The sequence below is a fragment of the Cynocephalus volans genome, chromosome 6, assembly GCF_027409185.1.
Source record: "Cynocephalus volans isolate mCynVol1 chromosome 6, mCynVol1.pri, whole genome shotgun sequence".
NCBI lineage: Eukaryota > Metazoa > Chordata > Mammalia > Dermoptera > Cynocephalidae > Cynocephalus > Cynocephalus volans.
The window spans coordinates 137,137,787-137,159,812 of NC_084465.1; positions in this window are offsets into that span (position 1 = coordinate 137,137,787).

Genomic DNA, 22,026 nt, shown 5'->3' on the forward strand with positions numbered 1-22,026 from the left:
CTGAGTGATGGAATTCTTACTGTTCTCAATTTTCTTCTGTACTTTTCTATATTTCCTGATTTTCATATTGAAATGAATATTTTTAAAATGAGAAAGCAATGTTTTAAAAATAATTACTATATGCTTTATTGTTTTTAGTATATGAACCACTTACATTAAAAAATAAACAGAAAATATTCAAAGGAAACTACTCTAAAATATTGTAGATGGTAATAGCCCTTGGTGGAAAAAAAGATTATTTTTTCTTTCTGTACTTTTTAACACTTTCCTCACCTTTTTTTGTGTGTGTGGCATAACATTAACTTTATTTTTAAAGTAAAATGAAGACATTTTCTATCCAAAGAATTGCCTTCCAATCTCAAACAATTTCATAAAGTACCTGACAGTTCTGACTAAAGTAATACCGAGTACCCATCATAATTCCTGCTGAGGCACTGAAAATAAACCAAGGCAAAACTGTGAAGACTGTGAAATCCTTTTGACTGATGTGTGTCTCTAACTTCCTCCTCTTGCTCCTCTTGCATTGGCATGAGTTCCGCCACCCCACCTCACCCTGTATTTTCAGGCATAGTTTTTCCTACTTTTAAATCCTCTGGCCCCCATTCAGACACCAAGTAATATCTCATTTTTATCTAGGAGTTATTCATACTCAAGTGTTATCTCCCAAGAAGCCCCTTGTGCCCAGAGAAAACCCATCTGCCCCAATCCCTCACTTCTATACTTCCTTGCTTCCTTTGGCAGAGATCATGAATGGCTCAGATTTTCACCTCTCCCAATGCCAACACTCATAACCTGGCCACCACTGTCAGAATAGAAACTCCAGTATTAACCCCATTTTATCCTTTGTCTCCTGTTCAGCCTAAAAGCAGCCCCAGACTCCCAGATCATATCTTATAGCCTACAGTCTAATAATTCTACAGCTCCGCATATGTCTTTTCTGTCCTTCCCTCCCTCTCCTCTCGTAAAATCCCTTCCACTGTGCTCTTTGGAACTTATGGTCAATTTGCCAGCACAATCCACTAAAACCTCAGCCTCTCTCTAAATACAGTCATATCTGCTAAAATGCAACATGGATGTTACTAAAAATCACCATGCTATTCAAAATTACCCTATAAAAACCACAGAGGATATGGGAAAAATAGCACTGGGTCACAACACTTTAAAAACTTTGCCAGTCAAAAGAAAATAAGTGTAGGCAAGGATGTGGAGAAAGGGAACACTTGCACACTGTTGGTGAGAATGTAAACTAGTACAACCATTAAGGAAAACAGTGTGGAGATTCCTTTAAAAATTAAAAACAGAACTACCATTTGATCCAGCAATCCCATTACTGGGTTTATACCCAAAGGAAATGAAGTCAGTGTGCTGAAGCGATATCTGTACTCCCATGTTTATTGCAGCACAATTTATAATAGCCAAGATATGGAATCAACTTAAGTGTTCAACAACAGATAAATGAATTTTTTAAGTTTGGTATATGTACACAATGGAATACTATTCAGCAATGAAAAAGATTGAAATCCTGTCATTTGCAGCAACATGGATGGACTTGGAAACATTATATGCAGTGGAGTAGGCCAGACACAGAAAGACAAACACCATGTGACTTCATTCATGTGGAATCTAAGAAAAAACAGAGACAGAATAAAAAGTGGTTACCAGAGACTGGGGAGGGGAAACAAGGAGAGGCTGGCCCATGGGAACAAAATTACAATTAGATAGGAGCAATAAGTTCTGATCTTCAATTGCACAGTTGGGTGACTGTGGTTGACAGTTAGGTTTTGTATATTACATAACAGCCAGAGAAGAGGCTTTGAATGTTTTTGCCACAAAGAAATGATAAATGCATGAGGTGACTGATACATTAACTACCCTGACCTGATCATTGTACCATATATATATGTATCAAATACCAGATTGTACTCCATAAGTGTGTACAATTTCGATGTGTAAGTTAAAACCTAAAAAAAAATTTTAAAAAGAAAAAAAGTCACCAGTGACATTAAAAAAAAATAGTAACCTAATAAAAACAGTAGCATAGTTTTACATATGTTAAGTGGTTAAAAAGAATTATGTTGAGTGAAATAAGCAAAGCGCAGAGGGATAAACACCGCATGCGCTCACTCATGTGGGAGCTAAGACAGAAAGCAGGAAGGAAAGAAAGACCACAGTGGTGCGGTGGTCTTACAGGAGGGGACATTCCTAGGGCTGCAAAGTGGAGGGGGGGAGGGGGAGGGAGGTTAGGGGATAATTGGGTGGGGACACGGGGTACTAAAGTAATTTCTGGTAATGGTATGCCCCCAGTATGAATCTGGCCCTCACATCATGGGCATGAGGGATGACAATTGGCTTTATATCTCATGAATAGTCTTAATAAATAAAATAAAATAAACTGTATTACAAAAAAATGTCACTTTTCCCCCCAAAAGACCTAAAGTATGCCACAAGGAAATCAAAGCAGAACTCAAAACAATAAAGTAAATAATAGATAAAAGAAACTGATGACATAGAAAAAAGACGATAGAGAAAATTAACAAGGCCAAATTTTTTTTTCTAAAGTTTAGTAAAACCAATCAACCTCAGAAAAGAACAAGAAAAGCACGTATAACCAATATCAGGAATAAATAAAAGGATACCTCTCGGGATTCTACGACATTAAAAAAATACTAAAGGAACGATATGAAACACTTTTTGTTAATACATTGGAGAAATTCTCTAGAAATGAATAATTTAAAAAAAAAACACACAACTTTGTAAAAGTGGCATAAAAACAAATAGAAACCTTTGAGAGTATATACCTGTTAAAGAAATTGAATGCCCAATTTAAAGAAAATTTCAGGCCCGGGAAGAAATAACTGTGATAACACGAAAGCTCGGCCGCCAGAGCGCCCGCCTCCCCCGACCCGAGGTCGCCGCCGCCCGCCCTGTGCGGGGCTGGGACGTGGAGTGCGGTACGTGCGCCATCTGCAGGGGCCAGGCGATGGGTGCCTGTCTCAGACGCCGAGCTGAAACCAAACAGGAGCACTGTGTTGTGGTCTGGGGAGAATGTAATCATTCTTTCCACAACTGCTGCATGTCCCTGTGGGCGAAACAGAACAATCGCTGCCCTCTCTGCCAGCAGGACTGGGTGCTCCAAAGAATCGGCAAATGAGAGTGGTAGAAGGGTTTCTTAGTGCAGTTGTTCAGAGCCCTGGTGAATCTTGTTATCAAGTGCCCTATAAAGGCTAGACCACTCCAAGGGATTAATTCTTCAAATAGGAGGCGAATGGCTCTGTGCTCCTTTGGGACCCATCAAAAGCATGGGTTAGCATAGGTCAGTTTTCTTTTCAGAAATTCTGTACAATTAAGAAGATAATTTATGAAAGATGGTCTTTCCTACCTCTGTGGTGTGGGTCATGCACACTGCTTAGAAGTGCTTTAAAAAAAGGAGAGAACTCTAAATTGAATGAACTTTATAATTTACCATTGACATACAAGGGGCTGTGGAAGCAGTTCCATTCAGAAGAGAACTTTTTGCATGCTTATGGTTGATCAGTTAAGAGAATGTTGTAGTAACAAATGAAGTGCAGTTTAAAATCCCCCCCCCCAAAAAAATGCAAAAACTCTTTCAGTGTGAGGAAGGCCAACATAACACTGATAAAACATTACAAGAAAACTACAGACTAATATTCCTCATAAACATAAACACAAAAATCCTTAATAAAATATAAGTCAGTCCAATCCAGCAATATATAAAAGGGATAATACTTCAATAAAAAGTGGGATTTATTCTAGGAATGCAAAATTGGTTTAGCATTCAAAAAGCAAACAATGTACACTATGGTTTATATAGATCCCCTCCAAAATGTATGTGTTGGAAGCAATCCCCAATGCAACAGTGCTGAGAGGTGGGGCCTCTTGATAAGTATTTAGGTCATGAGGAATTCGCTTAATGCTGAATAGATTAATGCCACCATCAAATGGGCTTTCGGCAGTGGGTTCACTCTCTCTTGCTCATCTGCCTTCCGCCATGGGAGGACACAGTAAGAAGGCCCATGCAGGATGCCAACTACTTGATCTTGGGCTTTCCAACATCTAGAACCGTGAAAATAAATTTCTGTTTTTTATAAATTACCCAGTCTGTGATATTGTGTTATAGCAGCACAAACAGACTAAGACAATGTAATTCACCACATTAACAGAATAAGGAGCAAAACATAAAATTATCTCAGTAGAGGAAGAAAAAGCCCTTGATTAAAGCCAATATGGGGTCATAGATAAAAACTACACACAAGCAGTAATAGAAAGGGATTTCCTCAATTGGATAAGATATGTCTACAAAAAACTTACAGCTACTATCCTTCTTAACAGTAAACTATTGAATGCTCCCCTCCTAAGTTGGGAATGTAATAACAATAGCTTCTCTTACCATTTCTGTTCAGTATGGTTCTAGAGATTCTAGCTAGTGCAATAAGGCACCAAAAAAAGAGATAAAAGGCATAACAATTGGAAAGAAAAAAATTAAACTGTTATTTGCAAATAATGTGGTTTTGTACATAGAAATCCACAGGAATCAATAAATTGCTCAAATAAATTGAGGTTAATATGATTGTGGGATACAATATCAACACAGAAAAGTCAATTGTATATATACCAGCAACAAAAGAAATGGAAAATTAAATTTTAGAAAGTTGCTATGTATAACAGCAGCAGAGAACATTAATAGTTTCAAATAAATTTAATAAAAACTGTATAAAAACCTCAAAACTAAAAACATTGTTGAGATAAATGAGACTTAATCAATGGAGAGATATACAATTTTCAAGAAATGGAAACCTAAGTAGCATGAACATTTCAATTCTCCCTAAACTGATCTTTAGACTCAAAGAAAACCCAGCAGATGTTGGGGATGTCAGGGGTGGGGAGGACTGGAATTATATTACTGATGGGAGCATAAAATGGTACAATCTGTTTGAAAAACTGGCAATTTGTGATAAAGTTGAAGATAGATAGAGTTACCCTATGACCCATGAATTCTATTTCTACCCAAGAGAAACCGGTAAACGTGTCCACTAAAAGATTTGTCCAGAAATGCTCATTAAAGCTTTATTCATAATATGTCAAAACTGGAAACAACTCAATTGTCCATCAGCAAGAGAATGCATAAACCAATTATGATCACATGATGGAATATAATTCAGTGATAAAAAGAACAAACAACTGATACATGTTAGAACATGAATGAATCTCAAAAACATTATTTATGGTGATTGAAAGAAATCAGACACAAAAAGGTACATACTGTAAGATTTTATTTGTATGGAGTTCAAGAACAAGCAATCAAGGACAAGCACTAATCTGTGCTGTTAGAAATCAGAAGAGTAGTCAAATCTGGGGGTGGGCACAGACTAGAAAAGGCACAAGAGAATTTTCTGGGATAATGAAACTTATATCTTGATCTGATTGGTGGTCATATGCATGTGTGTGTGTGTGTGCATGTATGTATAAATATACACACACACAGGGTACTTAAAAGTTCATGGAAAAATAGAATTAAAAGATAATGTGAGCCTTTCCATGAACTTCTTGAAATACCCTCGTGTGCGTGCGCGCGTGTGTGTGTGTGTATCAAGCTGTACACTGAAGATTTATGCATTTTACTGTATGTAAATTATACCTCACTAAATTATATATATATATTCTTATATTTTTTTATCATGCCTTATCACCTTCCTGCTCTATTTTCCTATATGACACTATTCCCATCACAAACTACCACATTATTTCTTTTTTTCCCCATTTTTCATTAGAAATCATGAAAATACTTAACATATACAGCGTTATCTCACATAACATCTGCTGTTTACCCATTCGCTAAAACAACTTTTCAAAAGTTATACCACTTTTCCACTTTTCAGTCAATTTTTTCTTTTTTTAAATTGGAAAATCATTGATTATATGTCTGTGGGGTACAGCATTGAATATCAATACATGTATCAAAATGTGATGCTTAAATCAAAGTAGTTATATATTCAATGTTACACAGTGTAATCATTTTTTGTGGCCCTTCACCAATTTCTTGATAATCTCCCCACCCCTTCTCCCTTTCCACTTCTGGTGACCTCAGTTCTGTTCTCTCCTTTTTAAAGTTCAATTAATTAATGTGATTGCTGTATTGTTCTTTTATTTGTTTATTTTATTGGCTCCCACTTCTGAGTGAGGACATGAGGTATTTCTCTTTCTATGCCAGACTTATTTCACTTAACACAATTTTCTTCAGGCTGATCCATGTAGATTCGAATGGCAGAATCTCATTCTTTTTATGGAAGAGTAGTGTTCAATTGTGTATATATTTTCCTTATCCTGTCATCCGTCAATGGACATTTAGGTTGGTTCCAACTCTTGGCTATTGTAAATAGAGCTGTGATGAACATGGGACTGCAGGTATCCCTTTGACATGATGATTTCCATTCCTTTGGGTATACACCCAGCAGTGGGATTGCTGGATTGCATGTTAGTTCTATCTGTAGTTGTTTAAGAAGCCTCTGTACTGTTTTCCATAATGGCTGTACTAATTTACAGTCCCACCAACAGCGTCAGAGAGTTCCCCTTTCTCTGCATCCTCACCATCATTTGTTATTCTCTCTCTTTTTGATAATGGCCAATCTAACTAGGATGAGATGATATCTCATTGTGGTTTTGATTTGCATTTCCCTGATGCTTAGTGATGTTGAGCATTTTTCATGAGTCTGTTGGCCAACTGTATATCTTACTTTGAGAAATGTCTATTGAGAGATGTCTTCCTTTGCCCATTTTTTAATCAGATTACTTGTTTTATTACTGTTAAGTTCTTTGAGTTCCTTGTGTATTCTGGATATTAATCTCTTGTCAGATGCATAGTTTGCAAATATTTTCTCCCATTCTGTAGGTTTTCTTTTGACTCTGTTAATTGTTTCTTTTGCTGGGCAGAAGCTTTTTAGTTTGACACAATCCCATTTGTTTATTTTTTCTTTTGTTGACTGTGCTTTTGGGGTCTTATTCATATAGTCTTTGCCAAATCCTACTTTCTGAAGTGTTTCCTGTATATTTTATTTTAGGAGTTTTATAGTTTCAGGTCTTATATTTGTCTTTAATCCATTTTGAGTTGATTTTGGTATACAGCAAGAGGCATGGTGCCATTTTCATTCCTCTATATATGGATGTTCTGTTTTTCCAGCACTGTTTATTGAAGAGGCAGTCTTCTCCTTAATGTATGTTTTTGTTGTCTTTGTCAAAGAACAATGTATGTTCCTGTTGCTTTTCCTGGTTGTAAGTGTGTGGGTTGATTTCTGGGTTTTCTGTTCTGTTCCAGTGGTCTGAGTGTCTATTTTTATGCCAGTACCATATTGTTTTGGTTGCTGTAACTTTGTAGTGTAATTTGAAGACAAGCAGTGTTATGCCTCCATCTTTTTTTTTTTTTTTTTTTGGGTGAGGATTGCTTTAGCTACTTGGAGTCTTTTATTGTTCCACATGATAGGATTGTTTTTCCTATTTCTGTGAAGAATGTCATTGGTATTTTGAGGGGGATTGCTTTGAATCTGTACTGAACTCCTAATTCAGTATAGATATTTTCAAAACATTAATTTTTCCAATCCAAAAGCATGGACTGTCTTTCCATCTTTTTGTTTCCTGTTTAAATTTCTTTTGGTGGTGATTTATGGCTTTTCTTGCAGAGATCTTTCACCTCCTTGGTAAATTGATCCTCAGGTATTTTATTTTTTTGGTGACTATTGCAAATGGACTTGCCTTCTTGATTTCTTTTTCTGCTATCTCACTATTGGAGTATAAAAATGCAAGTGATTTTTGCGTGTTGATATTGTATCCTGCAACTTTACTGAATTCGTTGATCAGCTCTAAGAGTTTTTGTAGAGTCTTCAGGTTTCTCTCTATATAGGATCATGTCATCTGCAAACAGACAGTTTGACTTCATGTTTTTTAATCTCGATGCCCTTTATTTTTTTTCTCTTGCCTGACTGCTCTGGCTAGTACTTTGAATGCTATGTTAAATAGGTGTGGTGAGAGTGGGCATCCTTGTCTTGTTCCTGTTTTAAAAGAAAAAGCTTTCAGCTTTTCTCCATTCAGAATGATATTGGCAGTGGGTTTACATATATGGCTTTTATTGTATTGAGATACTTTCCTTACATACCTAATTTGCTGACAGACTTTATCAAGAAGCAATGTTGAATTCTGTCAAATGCTTTTTCTGCATTTGTTGAAATAATCATGGTTTTTGTCCTTGATTCTGTTGATGTGTTGTATCATATTTATTGACATGCATATGTTTAACCATCCTTGCATCCCTGGGATGAATCCCACTTGATCATGGTGTGTAGTTTTTTTTTTGATGTGTTGCTGTATTCTGTTTGCTAATATTTTGTTGAGGATCTTTGTGTCTATGTTCTTCAGAGATATTGGCCTTTAGTTTTCTTTTTTTGTTGTGTTTTTGTCTGGTTTTGGTATCAGGGTAATGCTGGCCTCATTGTATGAGTTTGGGAGAATGACCTCTGTTTCAAATTTTTGCAATAGTTGAAGAGAATTGGTATTAATTCCTCTTGAAAGGTTTGGTAGAATTCAGCAGTGAAGCCATCCAGTCCTGAGCTTTTCTTCGTTGGGGGACTGCTTATTACTACTTCAATCTCATTGTGTGTTATTGGTCTATTCAGGTTTTCTCTTTCTTCTTGGTTCAGTCTTGGTAGTTTGTATGTGTCCAGAAATTTATCCATATCCTTCAGGTTTTCAAATTTGGTGGCATATAATTGTTTGTAATAGTCTCTACATTATTTCTTATTTAGTTTTGACATTGTCTGTCTTACCTAGTAGAATGCAAGTTCTATGAGGGCAGGGCTTTGTTTGGTTCATTGCTGGACCCCAGCCATGAAAATATTACTATGTAATAGGTAGTCAAAAATGTTTGTTGAAGTAATGAAAGGTATCTGTATTTTTATGCTTTTGAGCTCTAAATGTGGAATTAAAAGTTTTCTTTCCAATTAGAGAGATGGCATATTGTGGCCAACAAGTGGGAGAAAGAGTGTCTTCTGCTTGCTCCTCAAATCATACCAGCCCTGAAAGTAAACCTTCCTTATTCATGGAGGCATGCACCCTCTCAACAAAATGGAGGTTCTGGGAATGATAGGGTTCTGTTTTTCTCTTTCCTATAGTACTTGTTCCTCTCATCACTTTGTCATTAACTCTGAAATATTGGGTCTTTTAGCAGTGGAATGCCTAGCATATTTGACACCAGAGCATGTCATTTTTTAACACACCTCCTATATGCCAAAATTATTTTCAGTAATAGCCATGTAATTTTAAGAAATCATAATAGTGTCCAGAAAAAGAAACACAGTGAAGATTTTCTTTTAACTCCTTCTATATGGTCATGCCAGAAAAACACTGTTAATAAAAATAAAGTAAATATTATAATATAAAAAAGGAAAAAAGGAATGGATTAATCCTTTTTAATTAGATTTCTATTTTTATCTTGAAAATGAGGGAAAACATATTCACATACTGTTCAATATCAATAATGAACAATAACATTTTCTATTTTAAAGTCTAAAATGACTTCATCAAAACTGATCTTTTCTGCATATTCATGCAATAGGCAGCAAGCTAGGTTCATCAATCTATCTATGTTCATAGATGAAAAAAGCACAGTTTATTAATTTTAGTTTTGAAGTTTATTTTACATAAACAACAGAAATAGAAACAGTTAGGAAAAGTCTTAAAGACAAAAGACAATTTTGACAGAGATTTAAAACATACCTTTCACAATAAATTCCAGAATTTGCAATGCTGTCCACCTATTTGTTTCTTCCACATAGATTCTAGCAGGTTTCAAACATGCCTGTAGTCAAGACATTTTAAACAAAACTAAATCTCAAGTGGTCACATAGAATGACATATTGAAGCAATCCAATTTCTGTTTCTTTGTCTTTACAATCACTGTGCTATCATTCTTTATTTTTAATCCATTGTAAAAACACAGGAATATATAGTGTCATGGGGTTTGAAGGCCTATACTGCACCTGAAGTGAGCTCCAACAATTTTAAAACATGACAAACTCACTAAGTTACTCTCAAAGCAAGCATGTATAACTGAGTCCACATGTGTTGGAGTCCATGGGCGATTATATAACTGGAAGTTCTCCAAATTAATGTCTATGTAGACTCCGATGTGTATAAAAATGAGTTAAAACTTGCTTATTTGAAGCATTTCCATATAGTATTAAAACTCAACAGGAAACCACAACAATTGTTTAGAACCTAAATCAATAAAAGATTGGGGAGGGTAGATTTTATCAATGACTTTGTTTAGAATTGCTATTCCATGGTTATAAAAAAAAAAAAAGCCAACCTTCTTTTAGTAGGTTTGATTTTTATTTTTTACTTCCCTACAGACTGTGCATCCTCTTATTGCCTGTTCCCAGGATCATTCTCTCCCACCAGCCTGCCCTCAGTGTGCTGCTGAATTTCCAAGAAAACTTTTACTGTGCCCTCTTCTGTCCCTTAACATTACCATCCTCTGCGAATGGGATGCATCCTGGGAAGAAAACAGGGTGAGGAACTTCAGCCTTTGGGCAAGGGTACGGAGAAAATGTTTGGGGAACACAAGACCATTTCCCTTCAGAGCGGGTATGCCTGATGATTCGGATAGAAAAGGGAGCGTGGAACAAGAGGAAATCATGATCTGATTCTGATTACAGACACTGGAGAACTCAGAGAATGAAAAGAGGAAAACAAGTGTTTAAAAATGGCTCTTTGTGCAAATTATACCAATTAAGTCATTCGTGTGAACTCATAGCCATTTTCTCTAATCACCATGTAGCATATTAACAATAATCCACATCATCACATATGTGTCAGATTAACTAGGTTTAATTGGACAATGTGTACTCTGTCATCACAGTTTATAGCTCACGTAGCCTAACCCAGCCTGTCTACCCATAGGTTTAAAGAATTTAATGGAAACTTAGCCCATGAATTTTTTCCCTGCAGTAAACCCTGAATGCTAGGAAACTTTTAGCTTTCCACACTTGGGAACTTTATCACTGTTCTTAGCTTTTGTTTACAAGTCTTTCTCCATGGCCATTCATTGTAACTGCCACTGTACCTCCATCTATGGGGACTCAGGCTAACTTTGAGAGACAAAATGGAAACTTCTGGGATTTCAACAGAAAGTGTTTGGCTTTGTTTCATAATCATTCACCAAGAAGGCAAACACAAGGAGATCTGCCCTCTGCAGAGATTATATTAGTTTCCATCAACAAAGGCAATTATATACTATCAATCACTGAGACTTGTGTGTGACAATAGGTTCCAGATTTCCCAAAAGTCTGTATTTTAAATTTGTCCCCTGATTTTTGGCTCAGATAATGTGGTGTCTATACTCATGGCCTTTGACTGTACAACTGCACCTTACCCGAGTAATGATATCTGAGACAACAATGAAGAGTTTTTCTGTGGTGCTGGGCAAAGCGCTGTGTGGTACCATTCAATGTTGAGCCTTCTTTGGGGAGGAGAACGGGATGGTAGTATCAGTGGACATGCCACCAGGCTACCCTGATGGCTGACATGGAAGTTTGTCACATTCTGCAATCATGGAGCAAACCTCCACGAGCAGACCTGGCTACCTTGATTCCACTGCTATTTCAGAAAGTTTGCTCTTTATGGTCCATTATGACAATAGTAGGCAACAATTTTAAATCATGATTTATTAGTTTTCTATCGCTACTGTCACAGATTACCAAAAATGTAAGGGCTCAAAACACCACGAATTTATTGCATGTAATTCTGGAGGTCAGAAATGTAAAATAGATTGGTAAGGCTGAGGTCCGCCTGGAAGCTCTAGAAGACAGTTCATTTTTTTTTTGCCTTTTGTAGTTTTCAAACACCGACTGCATTCCTCGGTCCTTGGTCCCTGCCTCACTCTAAACTATATTTCTCTTGTGACATCTCAGATTCTCCTGCCTCCTTCTTTCCCTTATAAAGACCCTTGTCATTACATTGGGTTCACCGAGATAATCCAGCATAATCTTCCCGTGTCAAAACAGTCAATCTAACCATATCTGCAAAGTCCCTTTTGCCATATAAGGCAACATATAGACAGGATCCAGGATTAGGATATGGACATCTTGGTGGGGGGATGGGGTGATTATTCTGCCTACCACAATGATCATGACATTCATGCCGACACAAGAAAAAGCATTCCTGATACAATGCTAATTGACATAAAAGAAGCAAATGAAATTACGTGGCATATAAAAATATACACATGGAATAGAAAATTGGTGTTAAATGTGGAAAATGTACTGTAAAATTAGCAGGATTATGGGTGCTTTTTTAATGGTATATACTAGGGAAAAAAAGATTTGACATTTATCAGAACATACAAAGAAAGACAGTGATTAAAACTGAAAAATACTTCATATGTTTCCATTATCTCAAATTTAAAGTCCCATTTTCCGTCTAATTCATAAGAAAATGGGAAATAAATGAATGAATAAAAGCAAAGCCAAGATTAGTTTGGTCAGATGGAAGAGTAATTATCACTTTAAATTCACTTCCATGATTCAGTAAACAAAGGTGGTAATATAGTTATTTATAATATTAAAGGAGAAAGAAAAGGTAATATAGGAATCTAGAAACTTTGCACTGATTCTTGAAAAACTCTGCACTTGTAGTTTAAGTTTGTCATCAACTTTTATAACAGCTTTCTTGAGATATAATCCACATACCATAAAATTCACTTATAAAGTGTGCAATTCCTGGTTTTGAGTACAACCGTAGAGTTGTTCAAGCATCACTACTATGTAATTTTAGAACATTTTCATCACTCCCCAAAGAAACTCCATACCCATTAGCAGCTGTCCTTGTGTCCTCCTTCCCCCAGGCCATGGAAGCCACTAACCTATTTTCTGTCTCTATGAATTTACCTATTCTGGAAATTTCCCATAAATTGAATCACATAATATGTGATCTTTGAGACCAGCTTTTCCTACTTAGCATAATGTTTTCAAGGTTCTTTCATGTTGTAGCATGGATTGGTATTTCATTCTTTTTTAGAGCCAAATAATTATTCCATTGTGTAGATATACCTTTCTTTTATTTATCCATTCATCCATTGATAAACATTTGGGGTGTTCCCACTTTTTGACTATTATGCATAATGCTGCTATGAACATTCATATACAAGTGTTTGTGTGATGTAGTTTCTATTTCTCTTGAGTGTATACTGAGGAGTGGAAGTGCTGAGTCATATGGTAACTTTATGTGGAAGTGACAAACTCTTTTCAAAGCAGCTGCACCATTTTACAATTCCACCAGCAATGTACAAGGGGTCCAATTTCTACACATCGTCTCCAACACTTATTCGTGTCCACCTTTTCAATTATAGACATCCTAGTGGGTGTGAACTGGAATCTCCTTGTGGTTTTGATTTACATTCCCTTAACCATAATGATGTTGAAACATCTTTCCCCATGGTTATTGGCCATTTGTATATCACCTTTGGAGAAATGTCTATTCAAATCCTTTGCCCATTTTTAATTGAGTTAGTTTTCTTTTTGTTGTTAAGTTGTAAGACTTCTTTTTTCTATTGAAACATAATTGATTATAAATATTTGTGGGGTACAGAGTTGACTATCAATATCTGTGTACCATATTTGATGATCAAATCAGGATAATTAGCACATTCATCATTACAAAATGTAACCATTCTTTGTGTCCATTAACCAATTTCTCCCTAACCTTTCTACCTCTGCCCCATTCCCACCACTAGGAACCACGGTTCTGTTTCCACCTTTTGAAAGTTCAATGTAGTATTGTCATTGCTTTCTTTCTTTCCCTTCCTTCCTTCCTTCCTTCCTTCCTTCCTTCCTTCCTTCCTTCCTTCCTTCCTTCCTTCCTTCCTTCCTTCCTTCCTTCCTTCCTGCCTGCCTGCCTGCCTGCCTGCCTTCCTTCCTTCCTGCCTTCCTTCCTTCTTTCTTAGCTGTCACTTATGAGTGAGGACATGCAGTATTTCTCTTTCTGTGCCTGGCTTATTTTGCTTAACACAGTTTTCTCTAAGTTCATCCATGTTGCTCTGAATGGCAGAATTTCATTCCTTTTTATGGGAGAGCAGTATTCCATTGTGTATATATACTACATTTTCATTATCCAGTCATCCATTAATGGACGTTCAGGTTGATTCCAACTCTTGGCTTTTGTAAATAGAGCTGTGATAAATATGGGAGTGCAGGTATCCCTTCGACATTATGATTTCCATTCCTTTGGGTATATACCCAGCAGTGGGATTGCTAGATCATATGGCAGTTCTATCTGTAGTTGTTTGAGAAAATTCCATACTGTGTTCCATAATGGCTGTGCTAATTTACAGTCCCACCAACAGAGTAGAATCGTTCCCCTTTCTCTGCATCCTCACCAGCTTTTGTCATTCTCTGTCTTTTTCATAATAACCAGTCTATCTGGGGTGAGATGATATCTCAGTGCGGTTTTGATTTGCATTTCTCTGCTAACTAGCGATGTTGAGCATTTTTCATGTATCTGTTGGCCATTTGTATGTCTCCCTTTAAGAAATGTCTTTTCAGCTCTTTTGCCCATTTTTTAATTGGATTATTTGGTTTTTTACTTGAGTTGTTTGAATGTCTTGTATATTCTGGATATTAATCCCTTGCTGGATGTATACTTTGCAAACATTTTCTCCCACTCTGTAAGTTGTCTTTTCACTGCTGATTGTTTCCTTTGCTGTTCAGAAGCTTTTCAGTTTGATATAATCCCACTTGTTTCTTTTTTCTTTTGTTGCCTGTGCTTTTGGGGTCTTATTCATAAATTCTTTGCTCAGTCCTATATCCTGAAGTGTTTCCCCTATGTTTTCTTTTAGGAGTTTTAAAGTTTCAGGTCTTATAGTTAAGTCTTGAATCCATTTTAAGTTGATTTTGGTATATGGCAAGAGGTATTGGTCTAGTTTCATTCTTCTACACATGGATGTCCAGTTTTCCTGGCACCATTTATTGAAGAGGATGTTCTTTCCCTAATGTATGTTCTTGGTCCCTTTTCCAAGGTCAGTTGGCTATAAGTATGTGGATTGATTTCTGGGTTTTCTTTTCTGTTCCCTTGATCCATATGTCTTGTTTTATGCCAGTACCATACTGTTGTGGTTACTATAGCTTTGTAGTATAATTTGAAATCAGGTAGTAATGCCTCTGGCCTTATTTCTTTTGCTCAGAACTGTTTTGGCTATTTGGAGTCTTTTGTTGATCCATATGAATGCTAGGTTGTTTCTTCTATTTCTTGGAAGAAGTTAATTGGTATTCTAATAGGAATTGCATTGAATCTGTAGATCACTTGGAGTAGTATGGACATTTTCACAAATGTTAATTTTTCCAATGCATGAACATGGAATGTCTTTTCATCTTTTTAGTCCCCTTTAATTTCTTTCAACAGTAATTTGTAGTTCTCTTTGTAGAGATCTTTCACCTCCTTGGTTGAATTTATCCTAGTATTTTATTTTTTTGGTAGCTATTTTAAGTGGGCTTATTTTCTTGATTTCTTTTTCAGCTAGCTCATTGCTAGTATAGAAATGCACTGATTTTTGTATATTGATTTTGTATCCTGCAACTTTACTGAATTCGTTGATCAGCTCTAGAAGTTTTTTTGTAGAGTCTTTAAGTTATTTTATACATAGGATTACGTCATCTGCATATAGAGACAGTTTGACTTTGTCTTTTCCAAACTTGGATGCCCTTTATTTCTTTCTCTTGCCTGATTGCTCTGGCTAACACTTCCAATACTATGTTTAATAGGAGAGATGAGAGTGGGCATACCTTTTTTGTTCTTATGCTTAAAGGAAGAGCTTTCAGCTTTTCCCCATTCAGAATGATATTGGTGATTGGTTTTTCATATATGGCTTTTATTGTGTTGAGATACTTTCTTTCTATATCTAATTTGCTGAGAGTCTTTATCATGAAGGGATGTTGAATTTTGTCAAATGCTTTTTCTGCATCCATTGAGATAATCATATGGTTTTTGTCCTTGATTTTGTTGATGTGGTGTATCACATTTATTGATTATGTTATTGCATACATTGAACCATCCTTGCATAATGGCATAAAGCCCACTTGATTGTGATGCATAATCTCTTTTGTGCTGCTGTGTTCTGTTTGCTAATATTTTGTTGAGGATTTTTGAGTCTATGTTCATCAAGGATATTGGCCTGTAGTTTTCTTTTTTTGTTGTATCTTTGTCTGTTTTGGTATCTTTGTCAAGGTGATGCTGGCCTCATAGAATGAGTTTGGGAGAAAGACCTCTGCTTCAATTTTTTGGAATAGTTTGAAAAAGATTGCTATTAATTGTTCTTTAAAGATTTGGTAGAATTCAACAGTGAAGCCATCCAATCCTGGACTTTTCTTTGTTGGGAGACTGCTGATTACTGCTTCAGTCTTGTTGCTCATTATTGGTCTGTTCAGGTTTTCTCTGTCTTCTTGGTTCAATCTTGGTAGTTTGTATGTGTCCAGAAATTTATCCATTTCCTCCAGGTTTTCAAATTTTGGGGCGTAAAATTGTTCACAATAGTCTGCAGTGATTCTTTGTATTTCTGTGGTATCAGTTACAATGTCTCCTTTTTCACTTCTGATTTGTGTTATTTGGGTCTTCTCTCTTCAGTTATAGGTTAGAATACCTAATGTTTTGTCTTTTTTTTTAACCTTTTCAAAAAACCAACTTTTGTTTCATTGATCTTTTGTATCAATTTTTGGGTCTCTATTTAACTTAGTTAGGCTATGATCTTAATTCTTTCTTTTGTCTACTAATTTTAAGGTTGGATTTTTATTTGCAGTGTAAAATTAGACTGTTTATTTGGAGTCTTTCTATTCTTTTGATGTAACTATTTATTTCAATAAACCTCCCTCTTAGTGAAAGTGTACTGTGAAAGCAGTATCCCAGAGTTTTTGGTATGATGTGTCTTTATTTTCATTAGTTTCAAGAAATTTTTTGATTGTAGGTGTACTTTATATATTCTGAATATAAGTCCCTTATTGGGTACCTGATTTGCAAATATTTCCCAATTCTGTGGGTATATTTTTAATTTTTAAAAACCAAATACACTGTATTTGTTCAAAATTATAACAGTGGCAGAAAAATTCTCAGGATATTACTCTTTTCACGTTTGTATTTGTCCCTCCATTTTTTTCTTTCTGGTTTAAAGTTCAATGTTATCATTATAAAATTATTTAGTGTGAGATTGTCAAAGACCTATATTACCTTGATTTTCAATACTTAGTGAAACCCTTCTCTATAAAACACTTGTTCTTTTTTTTTCTTTTTGTCCTTTTTGCAACCGGTAAGGGGAACATAACCCTTGGCTTGGTGTCGCCCACACAGTGCTCAGCCAGTGAGCGCACCAGCCAGTCCTATATAGGATCCAAACCCATGGCGGGAGCGCCGCTGCGCTCCCAGCCCCACACTCTCCCGAGTGAGCCATGGGGTCGGCCCAACACTTGTTCTTTTTATCTTGCAGATCAATTTTCAGTTTTTTATATCTGTGACCAATTAAAAAGAAACAAAATAATTTTCAAATAAATGCTCCCATCTCTTGTTCATCACTTGCTCATAAAATTGAGAATAATACTGTATCTTGTAGCTTTAGTAGTCCCCACAGGTCACTTCTGTCAAAATTCAGAACAACCAGGGAAGAACTTCTTGCTCTATTTGTTAAGGGCTGCTTTTTTCTTCTTTTCTGCTGTAAATACTTGCTTCTGTGCTTTTCAAATCTTTTTAGGAATCATAATCCTTAATTGTGCAAGTGATAATCTCTGTCTAGGTTGTCTCAGAATTTTAATAACCCAGAAATTTATATTGAAAGGACTACCAACCAAAATAATTGTTCTAGAATAAAACAGGTGACTATGATTTTCATTCCTTTTATATGATACTGCTTTTCTCTATTTTTTTCTTTTCCTTTCTTTCTTTCCTTTTTTTTGGGGGGGGGGGCTTTGCCTATTATTCTTTTCTCTGTCTTCAGAAAGCCACCACTGACATGCTGTGAAATCACTTTATATCTTTCACTGTCTTTTCCTATGAGAAGATAACCTGACCTGAGTTTTTCATTCTTTTAGTACTTTTTCACTATTTGTATTTTTCTTATAACCTAAACTGTTGGCACTTAAGGTTCTCTACCAACACTCTTAGGAGGAATTTTGATAAAATGTTTTTCAGGGCAAAATGCATTCTTGCTATGAAATGAGAGTTCTGTGCATCATTTGATGATTATGCAGCATGAGGTCATATTATTTAATATGGCCAAGAGAGGGTCTTCTCTGTGTTGTAAAATTTATGAGTCAGCTTGAATTTCTCAAATGTTATTAAAGATTTTAAGGACTTATTTTAAGGAAAAAAAACCCTTGTAACTCTATATAGTTTATTTCATTATCTTTTCTGTCTACTTCTGACAGTTCCATTCATATAAAATTATCTGAAACTTCAACACTGGCTTGTGAATTTGATTAGCTAAATTATAAAATGGGTTGTTGGACATCCACGTAATGGAATATTATATATCTAGTAAATATTTCTGAGAACTAATAATAACAAAATAAGTCTCATGTTAAGTGAGAAAGCAGGATGCACAAATTGTATGTTCAGCATGATTGCAACTATATAAATAAAAATGTTTTTAAGACTGAAAGGAAATACACCAAAGTACTAATGTAGTTGAGAGTGCACAGTTTTTTTTTTTTTTCTGTTTGTTAGTAGTTTCTAAGTCTTCTACAAATGCATATTTCATTCTTTTTTTTTTTTTTTTTTTTTGGTAGCTGGCCAGTATGGGGGTCTGAACCCTTGAGTTTGATGTTATAAATGCTGTGCTGTATCCAACTGAGCTAACCAGTCTGCTTCTATTTCATTAATTCTAGGGTGCACTTTCCCACATTTTAACATCTCTGGGATTGGGATGCACCATGCAATTGCTCTCAGCCATGCAGCACTTGTGACATTTTTATTATCATCTGCCAATGAGTATCAAAATTGCAGACCATTTTCCAGCAGCTTGGAAGACTATTCTAGAGTTAGGAGTGGAATACTCATTTCTAAAGTGCCATGCCAACAACACCCTTCTTGGCACAGAGAATGAAAAACACAAATCTTGATGATTTATGTCAAAAAATCATTTAGAGGAATTGGACTACAAGGTAAAAAAGTTTTAGTAATATAACCAATTTGTTTTGCTTATATTTCTTTGTGCATTTTTATGTATGCACAAGAGTGATATATAACTTTTTTTAAATCTCAGCAAAAATAAGATTAAAAGAGTTTTTTATTTAAAAAGTTTTTTTAAAAACAAAACTTTTTAAGTGATAAGAAGCACTGGGAAATAATATATTTTGAAAGTATATTTTCTTCCTTAGTGGTATATAAACTAATGGCACATACAGTCTATTGTATCTTAGATTTAGCTGTATGTAACAGATACTCCAAATAACAATGATTTTAAAAATATATAGAAATTTATTTCTCTCTCTTATAACTATCTGTAGGTAAATGGTCTGTAGCTGATATAGTGACTGCTCCACAAGGTCACCCAGAGATTTGTGCTCCTTCAATCTTGTTACTCAGCCATTCCTAGGTACTTCCTCTTATCTACATGGCTCACCACAATACTTGTGTTCCAGTGGTAGGAAAAAGGAAGGTCAGAAGAGGAGCATGCACCCTCTCTCAAGATTATGCCTCAGGAGTTTCATATACCACTTCACTACATACCATGTGGGCCTGAACCTAGGCACACGGACCCACCTAGTTAGCTGCAAGGGAAGCTGGAAAAGTTGTCTCTACTCTAGATAAGGGGTTAACAAACGTTTTCTGTAAAGGGCCAGGTAGTAAATATTTTAAGTTTTGCAGGCTATATACCATCTCCATTGAGTATTATTCTGTTTTGTTTTGTTTTAAACAACCTCTTACGAATGTAACAACATTCTTAGCTTGTTGGCCATACAAAAACATATAACAGGCTGGATTTGATCCACAGGACAGTTTTCCAACATCTGTTGTAGAAGTCTTGTGTATAGATAGCTACATATCTAGAGTTCCATGATCATCAAGGACTGGGGAAAGACATATTAACAAACAGCTAGCTATCTCTGTCAAAATATATACATCCATTTTATAATGTTTTTAAATATTTAAAACTACCACTTATTTGAAATAATAGGGAAAATGCTCATGACATAAGTTTAAAAGACAAATACAGAGTTTATTGTATATTTTTAAAGCCCCAAATCAAAAAGATTTAGGCATGGAAATAAACCTGGAATAAACTAAAACGTGTATGTTGACTTTCGTTTGTTGATTTTATTCTAGGTTATTTCATATAATTTATCTACTTATTTGTCTGAAGTTTAACAATTTTATTATAATGAGCACATGTTACTATTTAAATACAAACTTTTTTAGAGAATTGAAAAATCATTAATAATTTAGACCATACTTACACAGATTCTTCATCTAATGTGATTCATGGCATAGTGATATATAAAAAAAAAAATACCTGTTAAAATTTGACAAAGGCAGCAAGAACATACATTGGAAAGTATTATGTGTACTTTGCCACAATGAAACAAATTTCAGAGCTGGAAAGGACCTTAAAATCGTTGAGTTTAATTTGTCTATAAAATTTCATTTTGAGTTTATAACAGTTTAGCTGATAAAAAAAAAAAAAACCACTTTTGTTTTTCAGTTGTTATGTACAGAAGTTAGACGTAATTTCTCATCGCTGGTTTGAAGGCAAAGAGCTCAATAGTGAAAAAAAGAATTTTCTAATCAGTGATTCTCGTCAACAAGACCACCCTAGGCTTTTTTGTGTGGCAAATCAAAGTGGGGGAGCTTAAATCATCACAGCAATTGGGGAGCATGGCTGGCACCTGGTGGGCAGGAATCAGGAATGTGAGAACTCCTGCAATTCAGGGAGGGACCTGCCTCACCTGTCTCTCGTGACGTGCAAGCAGGGGAAAACCTGTGGATACTTATCTGAGCTTAGAGCTTAACTCAGGTGTACCTACAAACCAAATTATTTTTGCACACTTTTATAAACTGAATTTTCTGAGACTGCACTTACCATATTTGAGGGACATTTAAAATTTAGTTTTTTTGAGACTTTGCCAAGAGTTGTTCACCATTTTAGGAAATTACATCACTGATAGCAACACCAATGTAACACATTTAAATCTGGCTATATCTGTAGCTGTCACATTGATGGTGAGCCTACAGAGAGGGGTGAGGTCTGACTGTATTATCTATTCTAGTATAGTCATGCCCAGACATTCACGCATAAAATGCATATTATTTAAATTATTCTCTTTTTATTTCGTTTGATATAATGTAGGGAACCTATGTTTAAACTGGGAGTGGTTTAAGATAGGATTGTCCTCAAAAAATTAGATGATAACTTGGAAAGGTGAATTCAAAGCTAACTGAGGCTAGAGATGATTAAAAACAGACAAACAAAAACAAACAAACAGACATCCTTCAGAAGGCTGGGTTCTTCTCTGACCAGTTATGTACTATGCATTTACCCAGTTTCTGAATTCTTGCTGTTGGTGAAGGGCTGACAAGGGAAAAAAGGCCCCTGAAAGGCAGTCATGGCTTTGTAAGAAAACTGTATTTCTCAGGGGTCTTCAGAGAAACAGAACCAGTGGGATGTGTTTGTGTATAAAGAGAAAGAGAGGTTTATGTTAAATAATTGGCTCATGTATTTCTCAAAAGAAGACATACAAATGGCCAGAAGGCACATTAAAAAATGCTCAACATCACTAATCATCAGGGAAGTGCAAATTAAGACCACAATGAGATATCATCTCGCTCCAGTTAGAATGGCTACTATGAACAAAACAGAAAATAATAAATGCTGACAAGGATACAGAGAAAAAGGAACTCTCCTACATTGTTGATGGGAATGTAAATTGGTACAGCCATTGTGGAACAGTATGGAGATTCCTCAGAGAACTAAAAATTGAACTACCTGAT